Genomic DNA, 23,623 nt, shown 5'->3' with positions numbered 1-23,623 from the left:
CATTGCAAATTAATTTACATTTTAAAGTAAGAAAAAATAACTTTTTCGTCAGGACAAGTGAAATTGTATTGCACTCGTCCGATAGGGTGAAAAAAGTTGATATCCCGCCCTGGGTGTATCAAAGCGATGATAATAAATAGGTAATGCATTTTATGATTTTGATATGTTCCAATTTATCATTAAGTGATTACAAGTATTTGTAACTTGTTACTGTATTTTAAGCAATAACTGCTCTTTATATTTACTTCTTTTCGATGAAATGCAATGATGAACAGTGGCATGACATGCATTTAAACTTTATTTTAAATTACTTTCAAATTTTAACACGTAGTCCCTAGTCAGGCTAGTGAGAACATTACCAGGAATTAATTTTCCGAGACAAATTCATTATTCATCAAGTATCTATTAATTAGTATTTAGTCAATCAATAATGCATCAAGTATCTATTAATTAGTATTTAGTTTGTAAGTACAACAGAGCTCTTATATGTGTCTTGTTCTGATTAAACTGGGCGTAATGCATATGCGTAAAGTGTCTTCCCAGATTAGCCGGTACAGTCCGCACAGGAAAAATACCATAAAAGCTGAAAGTGTCGTCTCTGATAAGCCTGTGCGGACTACACAGGTTAATCTGGGACGACACTTAACGCACATGCATTATGCCCAGTTTTCTCAGAACGCAACTCTTATATGCTTTTTGAAATACATCTGTATTTTAGAATAATTCGATATATATATATATATATATATATATATATATATATATATATATATAATAATAATAATAAAACGCTTTTATTAAATTTGCCGTAGCATTCGACCTCTCGGTTTTCTTCAGCGGCGTTTATTTGTGAATAAGCATATCATCTTTAGCGGAAGTAACGTTATATTATCGCACGTTACATTGCGCGCCGATTTTAGTCTTTTGTGTTTAGTCCATATGGTTTGAACGTCCTCAGTTGTTTGCGCTTCCAAAGTTGTTCGATGGTCTTCCGGTACTCGTCGGTTCCATTTAATTTTTCGAGTCCCATGACCCGGAAGTCTGCGACGCTGTGGTCGTTTGTGTAGAAGTGCTCGGCTACCGGGTCGTTGTGTCGAGTCCGTATCCGGGACAGGTTAAGAAGATGTCGCTGGTACAGGGTATCTCCCGTTTCTCCTACTTATACGAAGGTCTTACACCGTTCGCAGTGTACAGCGTAGACTAATTGGTGGATTTGCAGGTGACCTCGTTCCGCACATTGTAGCTTTTGCCGGTGGTGTCGCTGAACTTTTCAGCCTCCATCATGTATGGACAGTAATATATATAACATTCAATAAGAAACACATTTCTATTCAATTCAGTTTTATTTATTTGATGTTTGCCATTTTACATACAAACAGACACACCAAAACGAAACTTTAGTAGGGGTATATTGCAACGTACGAAAACAATCGTTAAAAAGGCTTCTGTTGATCGCAGTGATGTAACGGATATCCGCCCAGCAATTTGGATGTAGCAAGTTTGATGCTCATTATAGGAGCGATCTCCAGATTTGCCTCAACGACATAAACTTCTAGTAGTTAACGTGGTATTCTGTAAAATGGCATAACTGAAGTGACTTTCATTCAAGAAAGCATATCCGTTCTGTTTTAATATATGTTGGACTTTGTTTTTCTTTATTAGGGGATTGTTTCGTTTTTCTCGACAACATTCGCTCTGCCGTATTGTGTTTTGATATATAACAAAGTTGAATTTAACACAAAGTTTTATTGACAATAACTCAGCAATTTATAAGTATGGCACTCAAAAAAATTCACACATCATTACATTGAATGAAAAGAAAAATATGTACTTAACAGACACAAGCATATGCTATTTCAAAAAAAACCCATGAAAATGACATGAGGAAAGTAATGTGAAAATAATAACTCACTGTCCATAAACTGTTCACATGTCCATAACTTGCAAAATTTCAGACTATTTCAAGAAAATGTAATCGGAGCATATATACATTCAAATGTTCTTGCGTGAAATACTAAAATGTTAATTTCTTATCCATATAGCAGTTTATGTTTTGAACACGTCGATCTTACAATACAAAAGTATAGAGACTAAGCATACATGTATAATATACACATTATGTTATTTTGCTCGTAGTGCTCACAAAAAAAGATTTACAGCTTACCTACTTTTTAACAGTTTCTTACTTATAAGTATTGTTTGTTGTTTGTAAAATCCTCCCCTTTTTTAACAATTTGAATGTACATTACGTCGCTGTCGTTCTCAAACCTCGTAGCTAAAAATGCCAACTTTTCAGGAGAGAGAAAAACCGTCTCATTTTTTTATAACGATATTTTTGAAATTGAAATTCTGTAAAAATACCAAACAAATGAAGCTGCAAAATATGGTATAAGCCGTAGACGCGTTAGTCATACTGATGAGTTATACTGACAGTCAGACATGGTAGCTACGATATTTTGTCACCACAGTTTTGTCATTTTTATGAGGTACGACAATTCGTCCTGATAGGAATCCTCGTAGTTGCAAATAAAAAAAATATAAAAACGTTTTTGTCAAATTTGTCCAAACAAAACGACAAACCTATAGGTGAAATGGCGTCGCTACGACTTTTCGCCGGGAAAAATGCCAACAATCATTCTACAACATTTCGTCACGTGGCTTTTTCAAGGGCTCTGATTGGCGTAGAGCTACGAGATATAGCACAAAACACGCGCCAGATTTAATATATTCGGAAAAGACGAAACAAATATTTTGAAAATTTTGGAGCTACGATGTTTGAGAACGACAGCGACGATACTGAATAGTGGTATAATGTTGATTAAGTAAGCACTTTTTTATTAAACTTATGTAAGTGACGTTTCAATGACAGTGCGTATTTTAGGGAAGTGTGTTTTATTGTTGTTGTTTTTTACCTCAGACACTTTACTGTTGTTGTATTGTAATTGCACATGAAAAACAATGTCAATGCTACAGAACACATTTTAGCAGAAACATGGAAATTATTGCTGCTTTTCTATGCCAGAAAAGGTCCTTCCATCTTGGGTGAATCATCCAGCTACTGTTTACAACTTACGATGCATTGTGAACCTTATACCGAGAATAAAGCATGTTCATGCTGTAATCTGAAATAAAATTTAACTCCTTATAATTTAGTGAAAAAAGCGATTTACACATACTAGAGTATCTTATTTAGTTACCAATCAAAACATTTGTGCAAAACATTACTTATAAAGAACGCACGTAGCTAAATACCACTTTATATACACAATTATTATTTATTGTATGGTGTGTGGCTTTTTACAGAGAAATATCAGTGACTTGCGACTGTAAATTCACTGTTTCGAAAAATGAAAAATAATGTTAATCACCGAGAATTTTCCATTTGTAGTTTGTTCAAAAAAGCATGCCAAGTCTGCGGTATACAAAACTATTGTAAACATAGAATTTCCCAATTATGAATCACGTGTGTAAAAAATATTACTCATATACAAAAGCAGCAAGTATCACTTGTATTCTCATATACAAACGCAGCAATTATCACTTGTATTCTCATATACAAACGCAGCAAGTATCAGACGAATACTTATAAAAAAGCAGTGGAATGGACATGTGAACAAATGCGTACGCCTTAAAATCTATATTTAAGTTATGTATAACATAAAAATAAACATTAAATATTTGTCGAATAAACATATCAAGTGAAATATATAATATCAAGCAATCAGACGTAAACAGCACATATTAAATTACGACATGCAATTGGTTTATTTCAGTTATACCTGACCTAACATGAATTGCCAAAATCCTATTTCATTTTATTGTGTGGTTGTCATTTGTAATATTTGTGTTTGCTTTAATTAGTGTTACAACTATTTACGTTATGTTGGTAAATACACTTTTTTGTTGTGATAGCACTCACAAAACGCGATGTTTTATGTTGTAATATGTGTTGGTTTTGTTCCAGTCTAAGAATCATCAATTTTATCATTAACTGTTTAATTATAATAATAATAATAATAATAATAATAATAATAATAATAATAATAATAATTGCTATAGTAATTATTATTATTATTAGTAGTAGTAGTAGTAGTAGTAGAAGTAGTAGTAGTAGTAGTAGTAGTAGTAGTAGTAGTAGTAGTAGTAGTAGTAGTAGTAGTAGTAGTAGTAGTAGTAGTAGTAGTAGTAGTAGTAGTAGTAATTTTATAATTATTATTATTAATTTTATAATTATTATCATTATAATTTGTATTACTATTCTATATTTAAATGTAATATTTCATTTCCGTGTGATAGAGTTCGCATTCAAGTACTATATGAAACGCGTCAAATTTTGTATTATAAATCAAACAAGGTTTAACTGAAATCTTAACTAAACATTCAACTTTGCACATCCATTGTATCCATTGTAACATTGTAACCAAGGACTCGTCGTCATTAATGTTAAATAACTAACCAACGTTATGAATAAAACATTCTGCGAATAAAATTATCAAAAGTATCGTCTTTTTTAGCTTTCTATCGAAGATTCTTTTTCAGATGAGAGCCCTCGGATACTAGCTAATCTTGAAGGTATGATTCAAACTACCCCGTTTTTATGGAACCAAGACGGCGAGCAGAACGCTTAATAGAACTACGTGCCAAACTAGAGAGGCTATGAAGCAAAATCGGTCCAACGCACAGGATACCATTTTCCAGGTAACCGGAGGTAAATGATGTATCGTTCCGTTTCCATTGGACCGACATTTACCAATTTTTCCACTGTCGTCGATCGTGTCAATCGCCGCGGTAATGATTTCGCCTTCATTCCTGTTTACTTGTATTTCATTATCGGCAGGATTCTGATGAATTTGATTACGTTTTTGCATGTACATTGCCATTACAAACAACTGGACGCATGAACATACAGGTGTGTGGTCGCTTTTCTGAAAGCAGTACAGCGACAAAACGGTAGCAATGGTTGACAGGCCGCATCCGATTAGTTGAAGACAAATGTACACGCCGAATGTCGACACCTCGTCCGATGATTCTGGGAGGGACCCATTGACAAGCGTCATGAACACCGACAGTGTTACGAATATTGAAAAGCAGAATGTTATCCGCTCTCCGCCATCCGACGGCAAAATAAAACAAAACGTGTTAAGAAACGCAATGCATATTATAGGAAGCATTATGTACACTCCGAAGAACAGTGATTTGCGCTGTAATTTGAGGGTATAGTATACGTGATCCCATGTGGAAATGCCCAGTTTGTTTTTTACTTTTACGCCTTTAAGCGTCCATTCGCCGTTTTTAAAATACTCACCATTGTTTTTTTCCGTTAAAACACCTCTTTAAACGAGTTTTGAACTCGGGTTAGTCCATGACAAAAAATCGAATACACGCGTCTGTTCGTCGAACGGGAATTGTTCAATAAATATTTGACAAGGAACAGTATGCCTTCCGTACGGCCACATGATTACACTGCCATCAGATGAAATAACCGCATGCCATCTTCGTCTATAAAGTCAGTCATTTTGTCCAGCGTTGTTCTTAAAATTATATCCGGAGTCCAGATGTCCTTGACCTTTACATTTATTGAAGTTATATTGGAATACTCCACGGGTTCCCATACCAAAAAACTGTCTGTCCAATTTACTTCTTAATATGCCGTTATGGTGATAGTTTGTCGAAACCCGTTAATTTCATCGATCGACATCAGTTAGAGCTCGATGCCGACGTGAAACGGGTTCGATGACGACGTCATACTACGTGGAATAATGTTGGTGTTATATTGCTGGAACAGTCGCTTGTGCAAATCATATTCCGTGTGTGTATCATCATCTAACTGAACGCCTAGGCTATCAAAAGCCCAGACAACCAAGAGGTAAGAAAAATACAACAACAACCGCATTCTGTATTCTTGAGTAATATGCCCGCTTTCTTTCGAACTAATTTATAGTATAGCGAATACTTATAACTTTGAAAATAGCATTGTAAACAAAGCGTCGGTTTCTCAATATCTGTTAGCTAATAGTTAAAATCCGGTCTTGTTATGTCCCCCCCCCCCTCCTTCGATGATTATAATTATAATCTTCACACATTACACAAATTGAATTAAGGTAAATTGAAAATATCATTAAACATGTAATATTATGTGTAAGCATGTACTGTCCACAAGAAATACATCAAACTACAACACGCAATGAGGCATATGTTCAGTTACCAAATCGCGTTAGTCTATGAATGGCCTAAGCGCATGATATCCAACTTGCATTGAACCCCCAATCTAATTTATGTTTCATAGTTATGGAATATTCCATGACGATTGTCTTTGGTAAAAACTAGTTCAGTTATAACCTAATAATCAGACTCACGGCAAAAGTATTGATTCTTCGAGATTAAACTAGACTGCATTAAACATTAACACAAAGCACTAAAGTAAACTTAGGAATACATTTCCAAAGAATGCAAAACCGGAATACGTCTTTTCTTTCAAGAACCTAAACAATATTTCGTGCTTATAATGTTTATGTTCCAATTGGCATCATGTGATGACCAAAATTCTATATTTATAACCATACAATTTGAGTTATATATTGCTTATATATGGCCACAAGAATAAGTTTTATGTGCATTACACAGCTTACCAATATCCCAGGCGTTGTCTTTGACGCATGTGGGCCACAAACGGTGTAGCATGGCAGGCACGTGTTATGGCATCCACGTGATGAGAAAGGTGATGAGAATGATGCTGAGAACGCTGGCCACTTTGTGATTCTGTTTCTGTTTTCAGCGATATGTGGGCGGCACTTGTCCAAGAAAATAACATGCTCATCCAGGTTGATTTTATTACTTTAACTACTAGTCATTGTGTTGGTTATGGCAGCGGCACACGTTCCATTGATTTCGCCATCAACATCTCCAAATGACATAGAACGTGTCCAAATTAAATGAAAATGAACGTATTCATACCTCCCTGTCATACGTAATACTTTGTTTTCAAGCCGCTAACTGCAACAGTGGCATTCATTTGATTGCGGGATAGCTGTTTCTTTCGTAGTGCAGTCGTATAATATATGCACATGTACACAACTATCATCTACGTCATTCGTAATAAAATGCGATCAGCGATGCGCATATTGTAAGGATAGATTACAAAGCAGAAACTGGACATAACAGTATGTTGCTGGAACTGTCCTTTTTCTTCGATAAATGGCCAGAAATGATCCATGGCGCCCAACTAAAACGATCCAGGGCAATAGCTATCCTAATGAAACATTTCTTTAGTGATTGCATTGTCCTATATACCAAGGGTCTTGAGACAGGTAAGTATCTATCGCGATTAATGACGAGAAGGTGAGCTGCTGCGTTGGTCCAAGTGTAATCCAGACGAAACCAAATAGCACACACCACAGCTCCAAACGGCCAGTTACCAATCGGCACGTACACGCTGTACACAAGGCCAATTCAACGTTTCAGCAACAGCATGACTTACAAGAAAATAGTTCCTCCTAATCTGTAGACTTCGATGCTTATTTAAGGCAATGATGAACAGACACACAAATGTAACGACGACCAATGACATTACAAAAAAACGATTTAATCAGTTTTGCAGTAGAATCCAAAGTTTCAGTCAACAAACTTGTGGTATTTACGAGGCTGTCTGACATGTTAGTCAACATTTACGGGTTTTATGTGCAACGGAAAGCGTACATTGGGCACATCCTCACGTAAGCGCTTTGTTTTTCAATAATGTTGTATACATGTCTTTGTAAAAGTTATTACTCTATATATTGGATCTCAAGAGGGAGGAAATTATTAAAAGTTGATACAGTCACTCTTTAATTACATATTTCGGCCACAGGCCTTCTTCAGTAAACGAGTATAAAGAAAATTGTCTGTATAATCGTTTACTGAAGAATGCCTGTGGCCGAAACATTTAATAAAAAAGTGACTGTATCAAGTTTTAAAAGTCATTAGTTTGAAAGCTTTACTGACGTCTAAGTGCGTTACAGGCATCCTATTTCGATTATATTAGGAATGACGATACCTTAATAATGCTGATGTTTTGTTTTAAGTTTCATGTTTTACCGGAGAATGTTACCCCCCAGGGCTTTTATACAAAAGCAATGTCATTAACATGAGCAATAATCAGACATCAATAACTCGCCTAAAACACTTACGGCGGCTATATTTATTATAAATGTCTGCAAGTTTAACAGGACCGTGCGCATAAATTTAAACAAAAATCAACCAGGACTTTAAATAAGGAAACTCTGAACGTAACGCGTTAAGAGCAAATAAAGTTCATCTTATTACATTATTATTTTAAAAACAACCTCAATACAATTCTGTACTTTATGGTATGCATTTAATAACGTCTACGTGAAAACAACTCTTAATACAAACGGAATTAACATGGAATAAATTAGAAAAAAAAAGAAATTATAGCATCCACTTGTAGGGACTCTTAATACAAACGGAATTTACACGGAATAAATTAGAAAAAAACGAAATCATACCGTCTACTTGTAAGCACTCTTAATACAAACGGTATTTACATGGAATAAAATAGAAAAAAAAGAATATTAACAAAACATTTGGTTTGGTTTTATTCACACATAATTGGTCGGCAGGGCCGTCGTCGGACTTTTCAAAGTGGTCAGGCTCTTAGTACCAGAGGCATGCGAGCGCCGAAGACGCAAAGCTACTAGGGGGATCCGGGTGCATGCTCTCCCTGAATTGTTTTGAAACATAAAGGCTAAATCGTGATATCTGGGAGGTCGCGATATTACTTAGTTACACGGCGCCGCAACAGACTCCATATTATTTGCAAATGCGATAAACTAGGGAAAATAGTTTGAAAAAAGTTTGTTAATTGCTGAGTTGCAGTGCTGTAAAACCTTTAAAATTTTCCAAATACACAGCTGCGCCTTTCTTATCGAGCAACGAACTCCTCTGCAATATGAGGTAAGTCAAGAGCGTGCGTTCATTGCTAATGAACTTGCAAAGTCATAAGGTTGTTGAGTCTAGTTTGGGACATTATGATTCTCAGATATGTCTTGATTATCCGAAGCGCAGAGAACGTCATCTCGCTTGTGGCATTTATTTCTGGCATTGTCAGTAAGATTCGTATAGGTGCCACATCATTTGAGTAGATCACCCGCAATGTAGGTGTAAGCTTGATATTTACTAGAGATACAGGTTCCACTGCTTCCAATGCTGTATCCTGTCATGTACAGGCATTTAGCAGTGTTGCATGTTGCAGAACATTCCGGGTTGGTATCGGTAAAAACTATAGCTTGTGTACATTCTGAAAATGAAACAAAATAAAAAAAAAATGTATGTACTGGTGTGTAGCTAGAGGAAGTCAGATTCATTTAAACTCCTTTTCAAAACAATAATTGCTATAAATAAAAGATCAGATGCTCTTATATTGTTTGTCTCCTGATGTGTATATGCTTATAAAGATGCGTCCTTATCAAAGGAAATTATAAGTAATTCGCAGTACTTTTTTCAGTATTTTGAAACTATAAACTGTCCGTAAACTTTCATGGCATATAGTCTAACTCTATGCATTATATCCTTTTTTTGCATTTATTTCAATTATCAACACGTGTCAATATATTGTATGTTAATAAATATAATTTCCATTACTAACAACACGTTTTTTCAAACACGATTTTCATGGTTTATGTTTTTAACATCAGTCATTACCCAATTATCTAACAACATAATACTTAATAGCGTATAATCGTAATGGAACACCAATTACATATATATACACGATCATACAAAAAAGAAACGAACGTTTTTCGCCGCAAGTAATTACTTGTTCTTCATCGACGTTTGCTCGATATATGATCAAGTTCAAAATGATGGTTTAACGTCTTTATATAAAGAGGTTAACACAAACAAATTGTCAAAGGAGGACAACTCATGTGACTTTGTTATTGTCAGAGGCACTATGAACTTATCAAACCCGATACCTTCATATATATATCCTCATTATTTTATGTTATTTATTTAGAAAGGCACGATGTTATATGTGCTCAAGAACCTACCCAGACTATTAATGGCCGTTGTGTGAGAGATATAAAACTTAAAAAAATTCTTCAAACTGTAATTGTATATTTATCAAACTATTTCATTAGAGTAAATACACAATTAACATCCAACAGTCACTTTTACCAATATGGAAAGTATACATATAAGTAAAACTTCATAAAAACGCTATAAAACGCGAAACGACGTGACACCCCAAAACAGTATTTTATTTCGAGGAGTATACAACAAGACGGGATTTATCGCCGGTATCTGAAGTTTGAACTTCTTGATTAAGTTCAGGGAATAACAATTTGAATTATTAGCTGGTTTTAATCTAACTATATGTGCTCTATAACTTTGGGTTTAAATTGTCACTCTCAAATCCGCTTTCTAGAACTAACAAGTATTCGTTGTCTTTAGAATGATCAGGAATACGCTCATGGTGGGACTCAAACTCGGGATCTCCCGGGCGCAAGGCAGACGCCTTATACATTACGCCGTTACAATATCTAATGTTAACCACACTGAAACAACAACCAACAATAGCATTTGCAGTGCATATCAAGCTTTAACTTGTTTCAAACGCAGTTTTTCTGAAATTACAAAATAAGGCGTCTTATTTTAAACTTAAAGATTGCAAACATATATTTAAACTAGTTTCACAATTTTAATGGAGGCTTATATAATTTGATTTTAAACAATACACTCAAATGAAGCATAACAAAAATCATTTCTTGAAACTCATACTTTTTCACATTCGACATCAAGGTGATGGTTTTCTTGGTTTGAATGTAATTATTAATCTATATGGTTATCGGGGTCGATCTGAACCAATGTTTTGATATTTAGGTAAGTAAAAATATATACTTATTCATAAAATGGTCAACATATTAAACTTGCTATGTAAGTGGGTTGATTAAAGAAGTTTAATCAAAGCAGCGGTTACAGTAACATTATCTTAATTTCATTGGAAAATATTGAACACATAGAGACATAATGTAGGTAAAAAAGTGGTATGGAATTAACATCATTACATGACAACGAGATAATATGTTGTTATTTATTTTTATCAGAATACATATAAAGTAGTACACTTACCACTTTAACAGCTTAACAAGTTAAAAGAAACCCACTATCTAAACCAATTACTGTACCTCATTTACCGTTAAAGTGTCGGTTAATCTATGGAGTGCGCAATAACTCAATAACACTTTTATTTAAAAATATACTTTTTATTGCCTTGACGTGGTTGTCAATTCAATTGAATCGTTAAAAAAAAACCTTAAGTTTTTATCGCACCGGACATCAACCGACTGATGCTTATGGATTGATTTCGTGTTTAACAGGTATACACAGATATGTTCCATGGTCTTGCAATGAGTGTGTATTCATCCTTATAATGATGCAAGTAAACAAACTGGGGGAAGGGGTATTATTCTGTATCATTCAACCATACGGGCGTAAACTAAAGTAACTTTCACACAATTTGTGATTCATTTTTTTAAAGACATGTTATTTCACTTAACATGAAGTAGATGTCATACATATCAACGTGTTAAGTCATCCTTTAAAGATATTAGATGAAAAAAATAAAGTACATACTAGCTTACTTTCGGCGAGACAAATTTGATTGTGTTTTGGGGTAACAAATAACTTTGCACATTTCTCCATCTAGAACAACAATCATTTTCGAATGTGTTTAATAAAATCATCATAGAATATGAGCTCCCTTAGATAAGAGTAACTGCGAACAATATGGTAAAAGACGTAGTTTGGTCATCACCACCTATTACAATACGAAATGCCCCCAACATATCGACACCAATCAAACTAAATACTTGCGAGACGTTTAATGAAAGCAATGCTGTTCAGTAATTAATCAGCCAGCACAGAAATTCAATACAGGGTTCCATAAACTGACTGGAGCTGGTTTTTGTATGTACCATGTCAAATAAAATTACATTTGTATGATCAAACGCATGTTGCTGCCAGTACTACAATCTTTTAAACAAGCCGCTGTGACCTTAACCATTCACCTGTTGACCTAGATACGAGTCTCCCTACCCTTATAACAACCAATTCAATGATTGTTGGTATAAGCGAGCTTAATATATCGTGCGGAAATGAAATGATTTACGGTCATCCGAATATCCGACCGACCGACTGAACGCCGTACATGTGCACATAAATTTATCTTATTTCTTGAAAGTGGTGTGGCATTATTTATTAAAATAGGCATATTATTTTTGTTATAAACTTAATAATTGTTTTAAGTTTGAAAAATAATTGTTCACGCCATTCCCGAGAAACAAGTTTACATAAAAAAGAGACATACATATGTATTTAATATTACAATAGGTACCAATCGGTATTTCGGATATAGTTTCGCAAAATTGCCATGAGGATGATTCAGGTTTAATTTTTTGTGGATTTTATTATCGTTGAAAACATTGTTTACGATTTGTATGAGGCGACCCTTAAGTTTTAAATGATAACATACTTGAGAAAAGCAGTTTTGTATCCACCTGCTGGTGTCTATCGTTTTAAACGATTTAAATCACTGATTTTACAAATCTCACATTACGATCCAGGTGATACTTATGCTGATAAAAATTAACACGTATGACACATATGACACAATAACTTTAGAAATGAAACAAAGAGTAACGTTTCTTGAGCACTGCACTGCCCAAAATGGGATATATTTATCTTTGTAGTTTATAGATAATACTTCTTATAGTATTAACGATATACCCTCAGTATCAATCCAACCTCCACACCACTTGAAACCAATAAACGTCAAGACTACTGTGACAAAAAATTAACCTCCCTACCGCCGCCCAGAAAACCTTGGTTGAGCTGTGTTATAATCAAAATAAATGTCTGCTAAATGCTATCCAATTCTAACTAATAAGCCATAAATCTCTCATTTGATTAAATATTGACGTTCCAAGTCGGCCGCTTGTGCCCAAATAGTGTTCGAAAGATAGAAATATCGCTAAATTCATAGTAAAAACATTCGGGGAAAATATATTGTTAAAATGTCAAGCAAACAGTTTGCTTAAGGAAAATTATTTCAAGTGTTTACACTTAAACTACCGCGTGACTGCGCTAGTTGGTCTGAGTTTACTTCCTCATTCAGTCAGTGTTAATATTTAGGAGAGTAAAGGACGAAAACAAATGTGGAGTTACCAAATTGCGTGTGTTTTTATACTGGCTGCTGTTACAGTGAACGGTAAGTACATGCAGTTTGATACGTATTTTTTGTGCACGTACTTCGCATGTCTTAACGCGAATACCGCTGTTAGTGACGATATGCTGCTTGTTTTTAAATATAAAATGATTTTTACGTCGTAGATATATGGCATACAGTTGCATCAGCAGACAAAAAACAAGCACAATCAATACGGGGTGATTTATTTTTGGTAAGTGGTAAACTGATAAACACATTAGACACGGGGCAACACACAAACAAGTTGTATTAATCAAATTAGATAAACATTTGGTGTTGAAAATAATGACATATTGATTTATAACAATCCTGACTATACAGTAGGAATAGTAAGGCCTTACACCTTCTATCCTATATTTCAAATTTAACAAGGAAGTTTGTTCAATCAGGTGGAGGGGATTTTATTATCGTTATAACGCAGCTGTTTATGACCACGCCATTAAGATTGTGTACAATTATTGCTCGTACAAAAGCAATTCAAACTTGTTTAAATATGTTTGTACATTCGCTTCAGCAAGTTTATCGATTGACGTATCGCGATCAGTGAAACTTGACCATGCGAACAGAAATACGGATGCGCAAAATCACTCGCTATCTTTAAACACTTATTGTTGATTTATCTGATTTTCTTTCTCTTAAATGTTTTCAAACTAATATGAAGATCAGTTTGTATGTAAATAAAGCATACCGAAAACGTTGGTAACTTGTGGATAACGCAGTAGCTCACGAATAGTTAATGAAGTCACACTTTATTGAATCATCATATCAATCATATCAGCAACACACTGAAACATATTTGTAAACATTTAACTTTGAAAAATTAATTTCACCTTACAAGTTTACTTATTAAATAAGCAAGCACGGTGTGGTGTTATTATTATAGGTAACGTTTCAAAGTACGTTAATTTTATTAAAATATGTTGGAAATGAATACAAAATCTGAAAATAATATCACAGTATCACGTGAGAATGGGGGATTCTCAAAGTAATTTTTGACAATAACGTACTTTTAAGTATAAAGGAACCTTTTCCATACCTTTCGATGGCAAGAGGAACCTTTAAATCTAGTTCAACATTTACACTTGTTTTAATATCCATGTCGATGTAATGCCACTTATTTTGTTCCCAAAGCGGTGTCAGGTGGCAATAAAAGCATTTCTCAGAAATGTGTATCATTGCTATGGCCTTAGGGTTACGCCCCAAGCCAAAAATATACGTTTTATTCCCTAGACATGGTTGTCAATTCAATTGAATCGTTGAAATAACCTTGTGTTTTAATCACACCGGACATCAACAGACTGATGCTTATGGATTGATTTCGTGTCCAACAGGTATACACAGAATTGTTCCATGGTCTTGCAAAGCGTTTATATTCATCCTTATTAATGATGCAGGTAAACAAACTAGGGGTTATGATTTTTTTCTGTACTATTCATATGTCATACATGTCAACTTGCTAAATCATTCTATAAAGATATTAGATGAAAAAGTACATACTAGCTTACTTTCGGCGAGACAAAGTTGATTGTGTTTTGGGGTAAAACAATAACTTTGAAAAAAAAATCACATAGAACAACACTCATTTTTGAATGTGTTTTATACAACCATTAGTAAATATAAGCTCCCTTAAATAAATGTAACTGTGAACAATGCGGTCAGAGGATAGCTCGCCCGAAGTTTAGTCATCACCATAATATGAAATGCCCTCCCTCCAACATATCGACAACATTCAAACTAGATTCTTGTGTGACGTCTAATGAAAACAATGCTTTCCAGTAATAAATCAGACAGCAAAGAAATTCAATACAGGGTTTCATAAACTGACTCGAGCTGAACCATGTCAAAGAGAATTACATTTGTATGATCTAACTCATTTTTCTGTCAGTACCACTATCTTTTAAACAAGCCGCTGTGACCTTAACCCTTCACCTGTTGACCTAGATACGAGTCTCCCTACCATCCTAACAACCAGTTCGATGATTGTATGTATATGCGTGCTTAATATATCGAGCGGAAATGAAATGATTTACGACCATCCGAATATCCGACCGACTGAACGCCTGATATGTGCATATCAAAGTATCTTATTCCTTGAAAGTGGTGTGGCATTATTAATTAAAATAGGCATGTTTTTGTTATAAACTTATTAATTGTTTAAAGTTTGAAAAAAATTGTTCACGCCATTCCCGAGAAACTAGTTAACATAAAAAAGAGACATAAAGAGACATTAATATGTATTTAATATTACAATAGGCACCAATAGGTACTTCGAATATAGTTTTGCAAAATTGCAATGAGGATTTTTCACGTTTAATTTTAAGGGAATTTTATTATAGTTGTAAAACATTTTTTTACGATTTGTATGAGGCGACCATTAAGTTGTAAATTTTTACATACTTGAGAAAAGCACTTTATTATTCCCCTGCTGGTGATTATCAATTTAAACGATTTTAATCAATGACTTTACAAATCTCACATTACGATCCAGGGGGTACTTATGCTGATACAAATTAACAGGTACGACACTTATGGCACAATAACGTAAGAAATGAAACAAAGAGTAACGTTTCATGAGCACTGCACTGCCAACAATGGGTTATATTTATTTTCGTTCTTTAAATATAATAATTATAAAAGTATTTAAAATATAACCCTGAAAATAAATCCAACCTCCAGACCACCTGACACCAATTTTCGACCAGATTACTGTAATTAAAAAGTTAGCCTCCCCTCCGCCGCCCAGAAAATCTTGGTCAGCGGGATTATAACCACAATAAAAGTCTGCTACATGCTTTTATATTTTAATTAATTAGCCATAGATCTTTCATTTTAATAAATATTTACGTTCCAAGTTGGCCGCTTGTGACCAAAGTGTTACAAAAAAAAAGAAATCTCGCTAAATTAATAGTAAGAACAGTCGGTGACATGTTTATTGCTGAATGATAGATTATTACAAATTGTTTAAACATGTTTACACATACACAGTAGTGTTTAACGTAACCTAGTTTCTATTACATTTAACAATATATTGTACAAATGTCAAGCAAACAGTTTGCTTCAGGTAAATCCTTTCAAGTGTATACGCTTAAACTACCGCGTAACTGCGCTAGATGGTCTGAGCTTACTTCCTCATTCAGTCAGTTTAAATCTTTAGGAGCGTAAAGGACGAAAACAAATGTGGAGTTACACAATTGTGTGGGTATTTATACTGGATGCGGTAACAGTGAACGGTAAATACATGCAGTTTTATATTTATTTTTATTTGCACGTACTTCGCATGTCTTAACGCGTATACTGATGTCAGTGACGATATGGTTGGTTTAAAAAAAATATTCAATGAATATTACCTCGTAGATACATGGAATGCAGTTGCATCAGCAGACAATAACAAGCACAATCAATACGGGTTGATTTATTTATGGTAAGTGGTAAATTGATAAAAACATAAGACACGGGCTAAAACACACAAACAAGTTATATTAAACAAATTAGACAACCATTTGGTGTTGACAATACTGATCTATTGATTAATAACAATCCTGACTATACAGTAGGAATAGTAAGGCCTTACATCTTCTACCTTGTATTTCAAATTTAACAAGGAAGTTTGTTCAATCAGTTGGATGGAATTTTATTATCGTTATAACGCAGCTGTTTATGACCACGCCATGTGAGATTTTGTACAATTATCGGTCGGACAAAAGCAATTCAAACTAGTTTAAATATGTGTGTGCATTCGCTTCAGCAAGTTTATTATCGATTTAAATATCGGGATCAGTTTAACTTGACAATGCGAACAGAAACACGTGTCCGCAAATTCACTGGCTATCTTTAAAAATCTTTATTGTTTAATTATCTGATTTTCTTTCTCTTAAATGTATTCAAACTAATATGAAGGTCATTTTGTATGTAAAAAATGCGTACCGAAAACGTTGCTAACTTGTGGATAACGCAATAGCTCACGAAAAGATAATGTAGTCACAGTTTATTGAATCACCACATCAATCATATCACCAACACACTGAACCATACTTGTTAACATTAAGCTTTAGAATATTAATTTCACCGTTCACGTTTACTAATATTTAATAAGCATGCACGGTTTAGTGTTATTATTATTAGTAACGTTTCAAAGTACGCTAAATTGATTACAATATGTTGGAAATGAATACAAAATCTGAAAACAGTATCACAGTATCACTTGAGAATGGGGGATTCTCAATGTAATACAATAACGCAATTTCAAGAAGAAAGGAACTTTTTCCGTATTAGTCCATTGCAAGAGGAAGCTTTACATCTATTTCAACATGTAACATTGTTTTAACCCACTTATGCATAGTGGCCTCTCCCATTCTTCAGAATTGGATCAACTTATTTTCAAAATAAGGGATGTCTAGTATATTTATTTCTGTATTTAGAATTTGTCTTACAGACAGTTATTTAAGCAAACAGCGCAGACCTTGATGAGACGCCGCATGATGCGGCGTCTAATCTGGGTCTTCGCTGTTTGCCAAGGCTTTTTGTCAAGACGCTAGGCATGAATGGGTTTATATCCATGTCGGTATTATGCCACTTTTTCCTAAAGCGGTGTCAAATAGGTGGTAATACAAAAATTCTTACATTATTAGAGATTTGCTAGTAAGTTACCCTATAACAACGCGAAAATTAATGAATACGCTCGAATGTCTTATCTTTATCAAAGGATTTTATCATACAATTCTTACATAATCTATTATGGACAACTAATTCGCAATAATTCTCAACCTGCATCGGTTATGCCATTCTGACATGTAATACGTAATCAATGTATAATAAAACATAGGAACTCGCCACTGAGATTTTGAAATTAAGTTTGGTTCTGGACTTTTATCTTTATCACAGGTATGTAATTATTGTTTGTTAAACAAAAAGTTGAACACACATCAAGAAGGCATCTCTTCGAATTGCTTCGTACTTAACATTGTACTCTCAAACAGCAAGTAAACTTACCATTCAGATTAGTACCTTAACATGAAACTAATATTGTTTCATATACTATATAACATTGGCAAAACATATATAAGCTATGTTACTACTGACATTTAAATTCCAAATAAAACAACTCTATGTGAAGACAGCATTAACCACACAATACTACGTGTTAGATGAAGCTTAAATATAAGACGGATATATACATTAATTGACATCTTGTTTTCAGCCAATTACTATGTGAGCAATGTTTCGACAAATTGGAGCATGACAAACTGCAGGCTTGCAGAACCGCAACTTGCTTACAACAATACAACATTCCACGTCAACGAATCGTTGGGGTTACAGTTCAACGACACGGACGTTTGGATAGGATATCGACTCGCTAAGATACCTTTTCTGTTTCTCGGTAATTAAATAATAGTCTAACATGACACGCGACTTGTTTTCTATAGACAATGAAGGAAATCAAGTGTAGAATGTTTTGAAATAAATTATGAGCGGAGCTTAATGTTTCGAAAAATCATTAAAATAAATAAAGAAAATATTGCAGTAAAATGCACGTGCTAAATCCCGCTCTTAAAGAAATGTAGAAAATGTAGCATGTATATAAATATAATGAAACAACATATTGTATATTAGGAAATAAATGGCATAACCACGCCTGCAAAGAGTGTTATGTGTTAAGAAACGTCATTAAGAAAACATGTATAGCATGCCAGCTTTTCAGTAGCATCAATAAACGTGACGTCATTAGGTTTTTGTTTTTTTTTGTCAATGGAAGTGACGTCATTTGCAAAATATTTATTAATGAAAACGACGTCAGATGTCTGTACAATTCAATGACGTCACTAAATTGTGAACTTTGTAGTAAGAAGGGCGGAGAACTTAATTTTTTTTATTTTACGTCCAAAAGCTTCGCAATCGTGATTTAATTCCTGCACATCTATACTCCTTACTGTGGGAACTTATTCGACAACAAACCATGATAGAAAAATAGTATTTATTAAGCATATAATGTGTGAATAGACATATTTTGTGAATAGACATGTAGCGAGTTAATCATAGCGTGTGTAACTCCACTTATTATCTCGAATGTATGGGGTTTGATAACAAACATTAATGATTACGACATCGGATTTGTTTTTCACTATGATTAACAATATTGCTATTGATTCCAACAAAGCATACAGTCTATGTAACGTTGAAAGGTCGTACGGGTCTTGACGCGTGTCATAAATTAAGTAGGCAGCAGTGAGACAAAAATGATTATATAATTCAAATTAAATGTGCACAGTTGTTGTACGAAGTTTATTGGAAGTAACCTAGTAAATTATTAACTAATTTATTCTTTCTTCACAGGCTGTGGAATATTTGAAACATGGCGAGCATACACAGTAACAAGCATCGGGTATTGTTTCAACGCATGTGGCGGGGGACGTTTCGGAATTAAACTACCTTTAGAAACTATTCTATCAAATACAGTAAGTGAGTTGAGTATGATATAAACAGTTATGCAGCTGGAATCAACATACTTAAGTTATATAACGGGTATTTATGAACTGGTGAATATTCCACATACCGTAATAATCTGAGTTTTCTGACACTCTAAATTTTAGGACGCCCCCTGTTTGGGCCAAAATAATGATTTTTTATTCAAATGTTTCGGACATACGGGTTTCGTTAATTATTTAGGGCTCTAAATTTTCAGACAGTACATTTTGCATCGCGGTTTTACAATATATTTTCTCTGTTTTCGCTTATCTGTTCACTTTCTTCATGCGTGTGTATGACTTGATTAAGGTCTTTTAACCTAGCAGGTGAATGTCTCAAGGCAATTGACTATATTACTTGTGTAATTGGTTAAATAACCATGTATGTGATTCCTCCCCAGGGAGATTACTGTGATCAATAATACAGACCCCAGAACGTAATACATCCCTATTACTATACAAACAATTGAAGGTGTTACATTAAGACTTACGAACAAACAAATAATTAATAGTTTGAAGATTTTTATTCAAGTGCAGTAGTTACAGGTTCATACTTGAGCATCGGTAGCCCATTGGTCAAACAAGAGTACATTTCTGTACGAAAAATATTTTCTAATAAAATCAACATATTCGTAAACGTAAATTAGAATATACGGTTGGTATTTAATGAGCACGTTATATAAGTAGTTAATACAATGGACGTTAACATATTGCAAACCAGCAAAGGATCGTCGATACAATATGCTTAGTTCATCTTTAAACTTTCTAACACCCGTTCTTTAAAAAGTTTTCGTATCTTAATTTTCGGAAAGAGAAACAAAACAATAATGTCCAAAATCTTTGAATAATTACGAAAATGCTATATTGAGTTTATTATTAAATCATATTATCAAATGAATGTTATATCCTAAGACAGGTCGCTCGACTTATAGATAGTTATACTTGTTCTAAATCATAAATGTAGTATTTTCCTATTTTTCATCATCAAATCAGCTGTTGCCATTCGAAATAACTGACCGTCCTATATTTTACCGCGCGTGCGACCAACACATTTCTTATTGGACAGTACGATTAAGACAGAGTATTTCCCATTTAAGATAGGGAATATTGTTCACGAAACCACACTAGCTGAGGCCATCGCGTTTCTCAAGAAATAAGCTTATATCTCACTTGATGACGTAGCGCTCGCTGTTATCAAGGACTTGACGTTGTTGTGTATATTGAATGTGAAAAATGAAAATATGACAGCGATTACCGTATGTATGTAATACTAGTATTAAACAGCTTCTTGAGCAAAACTGAACATATTTATACATGGGCACAGCTTACAGACTCACACTGGACTCACACTGGACTCGCCCAGCGACTCGTATAATATATTTAGCCATTTAATTCGTCTTAATAAACAACAGTACAACGCTTTTAAATAACATAAGAATACATGAAGTTAGCGTCTCTATTGACCCATTAAAATGGTACAATGATAGCCAACAATTACCATATGTATGTGACATTTAAGCCCATTATCTTTAGTGAATTTTGAAACGAGGTATATATTTAGTTGCATATAAACCTTATTTTCAATTTAAACTGAAATAAGTGTGCTTAATTGCATTTAAGTATAAAGGGTATTGTTAAAAAAAATAACTATAGAGATATATGTGAAGTTTCACTTAAAACACATTTAATACTTGAATATTTCTTTAAACTTCCTAACCTATTCTGAAAATTTGTAATTTAATTCAGTTATACAACGACGAATTATTTTGTTTACATTTTAGCACTGTTATAAAGTATAAATTTGAATTTACCCAGTTTGTAAAGTGTTTTTGATCCATTATTCCGCTTAATCGATACAACACACTTACGATCAGATTATATTAGAATACTAGTTATATCGTGTTTGAGTTTCATGCGTATTATAGTTATACGAAATGAACGGTTTAGATTATAACAAACATATATTTACTTAAACCAATGATAGCACTTGATGTGTACTTTTTCCATTGATTTTTTTCTAATTTCTTTATAAAGACAGCCACTGAATGTAGATGCGGGTCAAAAATAACGATGGTTTCAAATTGCCAAACGAAGACTGGTCAAGATGAGTGTAAAGATATTTCGAAGTGTTCTGCCATTTTCATTACAATAAATGGTATGTAAGATTCAAGATTATTTCATAATGCTAAACCATACAGTTTTCACGACTCTTTGTAATTTGTACATATATCGATGTAACATGGCTCAATTAGACAGCCTTTCCATTTGATCAAATATACGACAAGTCTTATTATGGTTTGTTTGGTACGTTGACGTTTACATAAACATGAAATCGACTGATGAGGATATTGTTTAACAATTGATATGTATGATATATTTTCCATAATTAAATAATTAATGACACTGCGAACGATCATAAAAAGTAAATTTAAGTAATTAAGCTATGCATTCACTATTACAAAAATACACAGGCGTATAATTATACAACTGGAAAATTAATAAAGAGTGAATTCAAAATACAAACACTGATTATATATAAGGTTTGCTTTATAAACGTGTCAAAAGATAATACAAATGCATACACAATCATTCTCACACATTCTCATTGTATTACACTTGGTCGATAATGATTGATATTTTGATTGATCGTTGTATCAATTAAACATCGTTGGTGGTACATTGCCTTATAAATATTTTATATTATTATTTAATATATTTTATATTTATTGAAAATATATCACTCTGTCAGAGAGATGTAACATGTCAACTGTTTGTGTGTATCACACGTACGAATATGAGGCTATACTATGAGCCTTGTTGCAATTTTAATTTTGGAGCAAACAAACAAACGTCATAAAGAACTTGCATTTATGTATTCATTGATGTTATAATACACAGTAGTCAAAGAAAAAGTATTTTCTTAGCATTATTGGTTTGTTTATGCCGAACCACAGTCATTTGCCCAATTACAAAACGAGAATTAGCCTAAATAAAATGAAGCGTACAAGTTTACACAGCCACCAGGCCATGGAATGTTTTGCAGTACTTAGGTTTCATTCAAATTTATAAAAACTATAAATAAATAATATAGATCACAGTTATGTTGTGCATTTTTAAGCGACAAAAAAAATTACGAATAGAAACTAAACATCTTTGCATATTTCCAGAATACCTGTTTGATGTATTTTTTATATTGTTCATAATTTTCTCTCAGCAACCGGAGATGAAACTCAAGAATTCCGCAATACGACCAATACTAGAGGTTATTGTATGCAATACTACTATCCGTATTTTGTGTGGAGGCAATGCAAAGTACAAATCCAATAACAGTTATGTGCAGCATATTGTCATATACAGGTAATTGATATTTAATAATTCAACAACCATAACGAGCACAACTAAACTTACCTGATGCATATTGAGATTAAGTTTGAACGAATGAATTTTTTTCATTATGAACCAATTATGTTTCCATTGTAAATGCGGCGTAATTTTAACTCATTTGTATCATTTTTAAAATAATATATACAATTCATAATTTTTATATTCAAGGTAGATTGCAAAGAGAACATATTCAATGCTTAGTTAAAATAGTGTGTTAAATAAACATAAAACAACTCGAGTTTGTAGCTGGTATAATTAAAAAAACATTGTTTTTTTCGATAGATACAGCTTTTTTACCGACTGCGATAATACTTGGCGTCTTTGATAGTAATTGGATAGATGGGAACAATGCATGTTTGAAGAATTCCACACATCCGTCATTTGTGAGAAGTATTAGCAACAGTGGATTCAACGAGCAACACACACAATATTACTGGACAGGCATACTCCGGTCTACCGCAATTATCAAGAGATCAATGGCTGGTAGTAAGTTAATGTAATAATAGAATGCACTACA

The sequence above is a fragment of the Dreissena polymorpha genome, chromosome 15 (assembly GCF_020536995.1).
Source record: "Dreissena polymorpha isolate Duluth1 chromosome 15, UMN_Dpol_1.0, whole genome shotgun sequence".
NCBI lineage: Eukaryota > Metazoa > Mollusca > Bivalvia > Myida > Dreissenidae > Dreissena > Dreissena polymorpha.
Note: the sequence above shows the minus strand (reverse complement) of the source record.